The sequence below is a fragment of the Benincasa hispida genome, chromosome 8 (genome assembly GCF_027475165.1).
Source record: "Benincasa hispida cultivar pf3 chromosome 8, pf3_genome.v1.1, whole genome shotgun sequence".
Lineage (NCBI taxonomy): Eukaryota > Viridiplantae > Streptophyta > Magnoliopsida > Cucurbitales > Cucurbitaceae > Benincasa > Benincasa hispida.
Window position 1 is genome coordinate 21,984,179 of NC_143485.1, and position 8,122 is coordinate 21,992,300.

An 8,122-nucleotide genomic window follows, 5' to 3' on the forward strand; every position below is an offset into this window, starting at 1 on the left:
TATCTTTAGAACACATTAACTAGAAACATACCCGATGAGGATGGGGGATCTGTTGTTAGCCATGAGGGATAAAACCGAGACTTACATCGTAAGACAATCTACATAACCAAAATCTTAGATTCTAATACCAACAGTAAGGACCCGACCAATTGAGTACTCTGACAAGGGTCGTTACTGTTAATACTCATTTTCATTCAAATATTTTGACCGTCATAATGTAATTTCATTGAAAACATGTGGCCATTTTAAACTGAAAAGTTAATTTAATCATAAATCCAATAATTAACACATTTAATTGGGATAAAAAATGTTTTGAAAAAATAATATTTCAAAAGGAAACAATAAAACATGTCATCTGTCAATAAACTCAAGTAAAATAGAAATAAAACATCTAAATAAATAAATAAATAATGAAACATGAACTGTGCGGAAGAATTTTCTATTGTCTCCTATGGCTCTATCACGAGTCTCTTCGGTCCCTTGCCAATCCATTCTCGTTGTTTCCTGAAAAACATAAAAGAATAAAGGATGAGTATATTATACCTAGTAAGTGATCGCTACTGGGTCCTCTGGGTTACCTGCTAGCTAGTTTATCTAGACATTGGTATACACCCATATCATATCAGTCATAGTGCTCGCGAAGGTCACCTATCAGTCATAAACACAATCCTGAATGGACATGCATCAGTCATATCCTGGAGGTACACAAATCAGTCGTAAATAAACTTGACGGAACATGCATTAGTCATAGTATGTAATCTGAAGGTCCACGAATCAGTCGTAAACATGAACCCGAAGGAACATGCATCAGTCATAGTGTAACTTGAAGGTCCACCAATCATTCATAATGTGCACATATACAGTCATATGTGTACACCTGCCCAGATAAGAAAAGCTAACAAAAACCTTATAGCTTTGCATGCATCAATTTACATATAACTCCTTTGTTATATGTTCAATCGTTTATCTTAAGGACAAAATTACCAGTACATCCTCAATCAACTTTACATAACATCATGGTCAAAACAGTCCATTCAGTCAATATCATTAAGTCATGCAGTTCAATTAGTCAAAATTTTACAGTCCAAGTAATCTAGAATAACCAGCCCATTTAGTCTAAAATATATCGTCCAAGTAGTAAGGACGACTGGTTCAAAGGCGAACCAGTAGGAAGACACTTACCTCAAACTGTTGTCTAACCAATTAACAATTTTAACCCACGTAAAACCCTTGAATCCTGAATCAAGCCTATAAGCCAAATTTAAAATTAATAAGTAAACCTAATAATGCCAAATATTTATAGTCAACTCTAAATGATCTTACCCCAAGTGTGGTTAGATCCACAACCTCTTCCAATCCTCGCTTTCCAACCCACCTAATGAAATTTAATGGTCAAACCCAAAATTCCAAACAAAATTGAATGGGCAGCCAACGTCTTTAAGAAGATTCAACCAACTTACCAAAAAAATCTTGCCCGAAACACTCTCAAACTTAAATCCTAGAACCAAAACATGAGGTTATTAGTCAATTGGATAAAAAATTAATGGGCATTTGAAATACCCCATGAAAATTTTCAAGACCCAAGAATCTTAGCCAAATCTCCAACACAACCAAGATCCAGCGAATGACGGCGAAGGAAGGCAGTGACTGGTGGAGGACAGCGGTTGGGTGCCAGAAACAAACGGTCAGAGGGATGTGTCGAGTAGAACCAATGACTAGGTCATGGTGGTGCACCGTTGTGAGCTGTGAACGACGTTGTGACGGTTGGCGACATGAAGCAGTTGGAGGCAGTGGGCGGTTTGGGCGAAGGAGACAGCGACTAGGCGGCATTGAAGGCATCGCCACGGGTCTGAAGACGAGACGGAAGAAACAAAGACGGGGGGGGGCGGGGGGCGTGGTTCCATCTTGCGTGAATGCGAGAGAGAGAGATATTCTCCTTTTTTTTTTTTTTTTTCCTACACGCAACCTGAGAGGGGGAGAGAGAGGAGGGAAATAAGTTTTCTCGTTTTCTCTGTTTTTTTTTTTTCTTCCTTCACATTTTAACCCAAATAAACCCTCCTATGAAAAGTTTTTTTTTTTTAATTTCCTTTTCCTTTTCCTACTCAAATTCCTTCCTAAACTAAATCCAAATCAAAATAAATCCACATAAATCCAAATAAATTCAAATTTACTAAAATCCTATCCAATATCTTGACATCCCAAAATTTCAAAACTAAATTAAATCTTCCATCCTCAAAACAAATCAAATCAAATCAACCAATTAATTTAAAATAAATAAATTAAAATTAATTGAGCTGGTCAATCAAATCTTGAATTCCAACCTATCAAAACAATCGAAAATAAAATAATGCATAATTACATAATAAATCAAGGTATTACAAAATCAATTAACACGAAAGTGGACCGAAACTCTAGTTAGATTATTTTTTATATTTCTTGAGTTGTATACATCTCTATTGTGGACTTGTTGGTATTTGCTTGAAATTGAGTTATATGTGCACTTTTTTTTTTTTTTTTTTTTTTAATCTAGGCATTTGTTGTGAGGCAGTTCTTATTAACTTGTTGGCATTTGAGTAGAGATTTAATTACAGTAAGAGTTTCTAAATGTTGTAAATTTGTATGGTTATAAGGCATCCCCTCCTTCTTAAATGATTATTATTATTATTATTATTATTATTATTTTATGTTCAATGCTTTGTTGGGTTTGTTTTATTTAAGTGATCTCTTGTTGGCTTGTTGACATTTGAATAGTGACTTAGTTAAAATAGGAGTTTCTAAATGTTGTGAATTTGTGTTGGTTATAAGGCATCCCCCCTCCCTCCCCCTAAATAATTTCTAAATGCTGGTTGAAGTAGGAGTTTCTAAATGTTCTTGGTTTCTTGGCATTTGAATGATTTTACTTTGATTTTTTTGTTAGTAGCATATTGAACAAAATCCTGTGGGAACTTCCTTCAAGTAGTATTTGATGGGCTTGATATGAAAATTGGGCTGAGAATTCACTACTAACTTAAAAAGAATTTGATCTTTGGGCTTAATGAAACCAAGCCCGATGGTGAAAACCAGATACCACCTATTGAAAAACACTGAACTCAAACCAGTGTGCTGAAAGCACAATCCATATGAAGAATAATCTTCACCCTACACTTTGACGGTCGAAATTAGAACTAAACACTTCTGAGATTTGAAGACCTTTAATGACTATTCTTTTCTTTTCTTTGTTGCAGAGAGGAAACGAGAGAAAAGAAAGAGAGAACCTGAGGGAGAAGGCTGCTGGAAATCGCTTGGATGCTGGGGTCTACTGTGATTGGAGGTAAAGCAGGGAGTCGTCTAGATGATAAGGGAAGATTTGTCTAGACGATGAAGGCTTTACTGAAGATCGTCTAGACGATGGGGTTCGAAGTCGATGATGGTCTACACGATGGAAGTGTTGAGGTACACGATCGATGGCTAAATGGTACACGATAAAGTAAAGAAGATCAGAGAAGAAGATGAACACGATGTTTTACGTGGTTCGGCCAAAGATAGCCTATGTCCACAGAGAAGCTGATGATATTCTATTCGGGGAGTTACAAAGATTATTACAAGATAAGTCTGATAGCTTTCTTGACCACTCTGTAATTTTTTCACTCTCATACTTGTACATGTAATTACAAAAATGTATATAAAGACAGCTTGTATGTAATTGATTTCTAACAACTTTGAAGTTGTTTTTCATTTATTTGTAATAACAATCTCCACCTTGAAGTAAACTTCAAGTGTTTCTTTAGCTTCTCTGAACTGATTGTCTTATTCTTTAACCTTTATCTCTCAGCTCAAACCCTATAATATCAAGGCACTTTTGATGTTTGAGTTGAGTGACAGTCTTTGTCAACATGTCGAAGGCATTCTTTGAGGTATGTACTTTCAAAAATTCAACTTGTTTTGCTTTTATCTGTTCTCAAATGAAATGATATTTAACATCTATATGTTTAGTTCTGTTGTGGTACTATGGGTGCTTAAATAAATGTATGGTGCTCTGATTGTCACAAAAGAATTTCACTGTATTCTGTTTGATCCCGAAATCACATAGGAGACCCTTTAGCCATAAACCTTCCTTTACTGCCTCTGAAAGAGGAATAAACTCTGCCTCAGTAGTAGAAAGGGCTACTAATACTTGTAGAAATACAAGTTATTTATACTGTTTTATTTAGATATTGTGGCCAAAAGAAAGGAAAATTATGTCAATTGTATAGAAATTGGCTAAGAAATGCGAGAATTATAAATTATCGTTAATACACCCACTAACACCATTGCGATGGTAGAAAAGAATATTTCAAGTCTGTTTTGCAGGAAATCAAGTCACCGCATATGTTCATGGCTCAAGATAAACTGAACAACGTATCTACGTCACATTGTGCCAGTCATTCAGAAATGAATAGACGATCAATGCAATGATGGCGCATGCGACAATCGATCAAGAGCTAAGTGATCAACGTAATCTCAACCACATGTGGTAATAAAAAACAACACCGCACGTGGGCAAACGATCGAAGATGTAAAGAGCAACGCAAATGTGGAGGATTCTGATGTGTGTACAGCTGACCGTTATGTATTTCGGACGGGATTGATTGTGTAACAGAATAAATATTCACTCCACCATTTCAGGAACTGCCTTAACAATAAAGTGGGGACCACAGGTCAGAGAGTCAAAGTTGGGCCTAGAAAAAGCTTTGGCCATTCAATTGAAAAAAGATGCAAGCATACAGAGAAAAGTGTATATATTGATCTAAGGGAGAGACTGGTTGAGCGACTAATCAGAGTAGATCCAGGAAGAATTAAGAGACAAGGCCGAAAGGTGAGTCTCTAGGCAAAGAATCCTTTCGATCCTCACCATTGAAGCTTTGTATGAAGGTCACCTCTACCAGACGAGCAAGCCTGAGAGGGAAGCTCTTATGCTCATCCATTCCATACGTTGGTAAGCAAACCACCATGCAGATCTGTGTCAAGACGTTGACACTCTTCTGTATTTGTTTCTATCTCATTATCATCACTTGTATTCATCTTCTTAATTTCTATCATTCACACCATGTATCAGACGCTTAATCTTAGTATTAATTGTTATGATCATTTTCATCTCCATCATTCTGTCTGTTTTCGTTCATTCATAATACACTTTCTCCATGATGTTTTTTTAATCCCTTGGATAATTAGCATGAATTAAGCAAGTAATTCATTGGGTTAAAGAAATAATTATGTTTAGTCAAGCATGCTAGACGACATCTTCACCTGTGAGAGCAGAAGTGAAGATGCCATTCCGCCTATCGAGAGAGGGTTAGAAGAATGCGCTAACTAAAGCGAGAAGTATTTTCAGAGATGGAAGCAACCTTACATTCATCACGTTCATCCCTGTTTCACCTAGAGATATGGGAACGCGGTCGATCATCGAGACGTGTATGCCAAGGGAAAGCGGAACCTTAGTTATATCTTTAACGCAATTAACAAACTTGCGACGTTTGTACTAATTATTCTTTCCCCTTTCTGATTCATCCATAAAGCTTTGCCATCGCATACCACGATCCTTTGTATAAACTTCACAGTCAGTCTCGAACGCAACATCATGTATATCATGTATCGTGTATCTTGCATCATGTTAGCTTAGATTTATTTTTATCGTAATTTATTTTATTAACGCAACTTTAGTTTATCGGCATAATTTTACCTTACCGCAATTTAATTTCCTGTACAAACACACACTTTATTAATTGTAAAAACACCAGTCGCATATATCACAAATGTAACACACTAACGACAACAATCCCTATGTTCGACCTCGGATCACTCCGAGAAACTTGCGTTGGAATTATACTTGGTTTCAGCACAAGGAAACTTGTGACAACGCATTACTCCATAGCATACTACAAGCATTTAGTTAACAACACATATATCTAGAAGTAGTATCGCATAAAGTGTGCATGAGCAACAACACAACATAAGATTACATTTTGCGTTACAAGTTTATGACAACATGAGCTTGTAGCACATCATCATGCATGCACATTACATTCACCAATTCCAAGTAAACAAGCATAAACTTGCTTTACATCCATCCATGAGTAGTGTGAATAATCGTACTTAGTATAAGATACATTTCAAGTCTACAGCTACTACCGATTGTAAAGTAGCCTTCCAACTTAGGACACACCATCCATATAGGAAGATATAACCTGATAAGGATCTTCTATTGTCTAGATCTCCAACATAGTCAAAGTCAACATACCCAATCAACTCTGGTTCTCTGTCTGGAAGCTGTTGGTACATTAGTTTAACACTAGAAGTACCTTTAAGATACCTCATTATCCACTTAGTTGCCTCCCAATGGCTTTTTCTCGGATTAGCCATATATCTACTCACCAGACTTGTAGCATAGGCAATATCCAGCCTTGTAGACACCATTAGATACATTAAGCTTCCCACAACTTGGGAATAGGGGACAGTTGACATTACCTTCTGATGTTCAATGTCAGATTCTTTAGGTGAATTCTCTTCTGAGAGTTTGAAATGGTTAGCAATAGGAGTAGATACTGATTTAGCCTCTGTCATATGATACTTCTTAAGCAATTTCTGACAATACTATGACTGATCAATGCTTAGAATACTTGTTTTTCTGTTTCTGCTTATATTAATGCCTAGTATTCTTTTTGCATTACCCATGTCTTTCATTTCAAATTATGACTTGAGTAAATCTTTGACTTTATTTAACTCTTTCATAGTTGCTCCTGATAATAGCATGTCATCAACATAGAGTAACAAGTAGATAGGATGAGTATAGGTATCAGTGTTTATGTAAACATAACTATCATAGAAGCTTTTATTAAAGCCATTCTTTTGCATAAAGTCACTAAATCTTCTATTCTAGCACTTAGGAGACTGTTTAAGGCCGTAGATAGACTTTTTAATAAGCAAACATAGTCTTCTTTCCTTCTGACCTCATACCCCTTAAGTTGGCTCATATAGATAACTTCCTCTAAGAAGCCATGTAGAAATGTTGTTTTAACATCAAGTTGCTACAGATCTAGGTTATTCATAGCCACAATAGACAATAATAGTCTGATAGAAGTCTGCTTGACCATTGAAGAAAATATCTCATTGAAATCAATACCCGGCCTCTGTGTAAAACCCTTAGCTACCAACCTAGCTTTATATCTAGGTCCTTGATCATTAGAGAAGCCTTCCTTCAATTTGTCACCCATTTGGATGCAATTGGCTTGCAACCTTTTGGCAAAGATGTCAACTCCCAAGTATTATTTCTTACTAGTAAATCAACTTTTTCTTTCATTACTTCTATCCACAACTTAGCTTTAGGAGAACTCACTGCTTCTTCAAAAGTTGAGGGTTCTGAATCATTAAATAAATCTAAAGCATTTAAAGCTAAGTAGTCACCATACCTTGAAGGTGGCACAATAGTTCTTCTTTGCCTATCTCTAGCTAGGCTGTACCCCCTCAAATTTGGTTCTTCTTGCTTCGGATCAGTAATAGCATCTTCTACTTCTTCTTCAAGATGAGGTAGTTGATCAAAAGGTGATTTAGAGCTTGAAGGATCAGAACTAGGGTTAAGAACTTGGTCCACCTCAATTTTATCATTCTTCATTTGAGGTGCTGTAACATTAGAGTTAGATCCCTGCATATACATTTCATCTTCCCTGAAAACAACATCTTTGTTTGTGATACATCTCTTCTTTGTAGGGTGCCACATTCTAAACCCCTTAACACCTACCCAAGAACATACATTTCACAGCTTTGGCGGCTAATTTCCCTTTACTCTGATGAACAAAACCAGTGCAACCAAACACCCATAGGTTATTTAGGATAGAAGGTTGTTTGATCCACCTTTCTTCAGGGCTTAGAAGGTTAGGAGATGCATGGGGGCATCTATTTAGTGTATAGACAGTATATGAGGCTACTTCTGCCCAAAATTTCTCAGGAAGTATAGCATTTGACAATAAGCTTCTTACTCTCTCCATTATAGTTCTATTCAATCTCTCTGCCACCCCATTTTGCTGAGGTGTATACCTAACTGTCTTGTGTATAGTAATCTCGTCCTGTCTACAAAAAGCATTAAACTCCTCTGCACAGTACTCAAGCC

General features: G+C 36.5%; 1 long non-coding RNA gene across 2 annotated transcripts; it reads right to left on the reverse strand.

Annotated features, from left to right (window-relative positions):
- Window positions 1-303: 303 nt before the first annotated feature.
- LOC120083603 (uncharacterized) lies at window positions 304-5,067 on the reverse strand. Of its 2 annotated transcripts, XR_005483474.2 has the most exons (4): window positions 1,461-5,067; window positions 1,324-1,375; window positions 579-1,248; window positions 304-504 (listed from the first exon to the last, which is right to left on the reverse strand). It is a non-coding gene; the product is annotated as an uncharacterized LOC120083603 (long non-coding RNA). The 2 variants fall into 2 exon arrangements; XR_016531372.1 differs by having other exon boundaries at window positions 304-1,248.
- Between the last annotated feature and the right edge of the window lie 3,055 nt (window positions 5,068-8,122).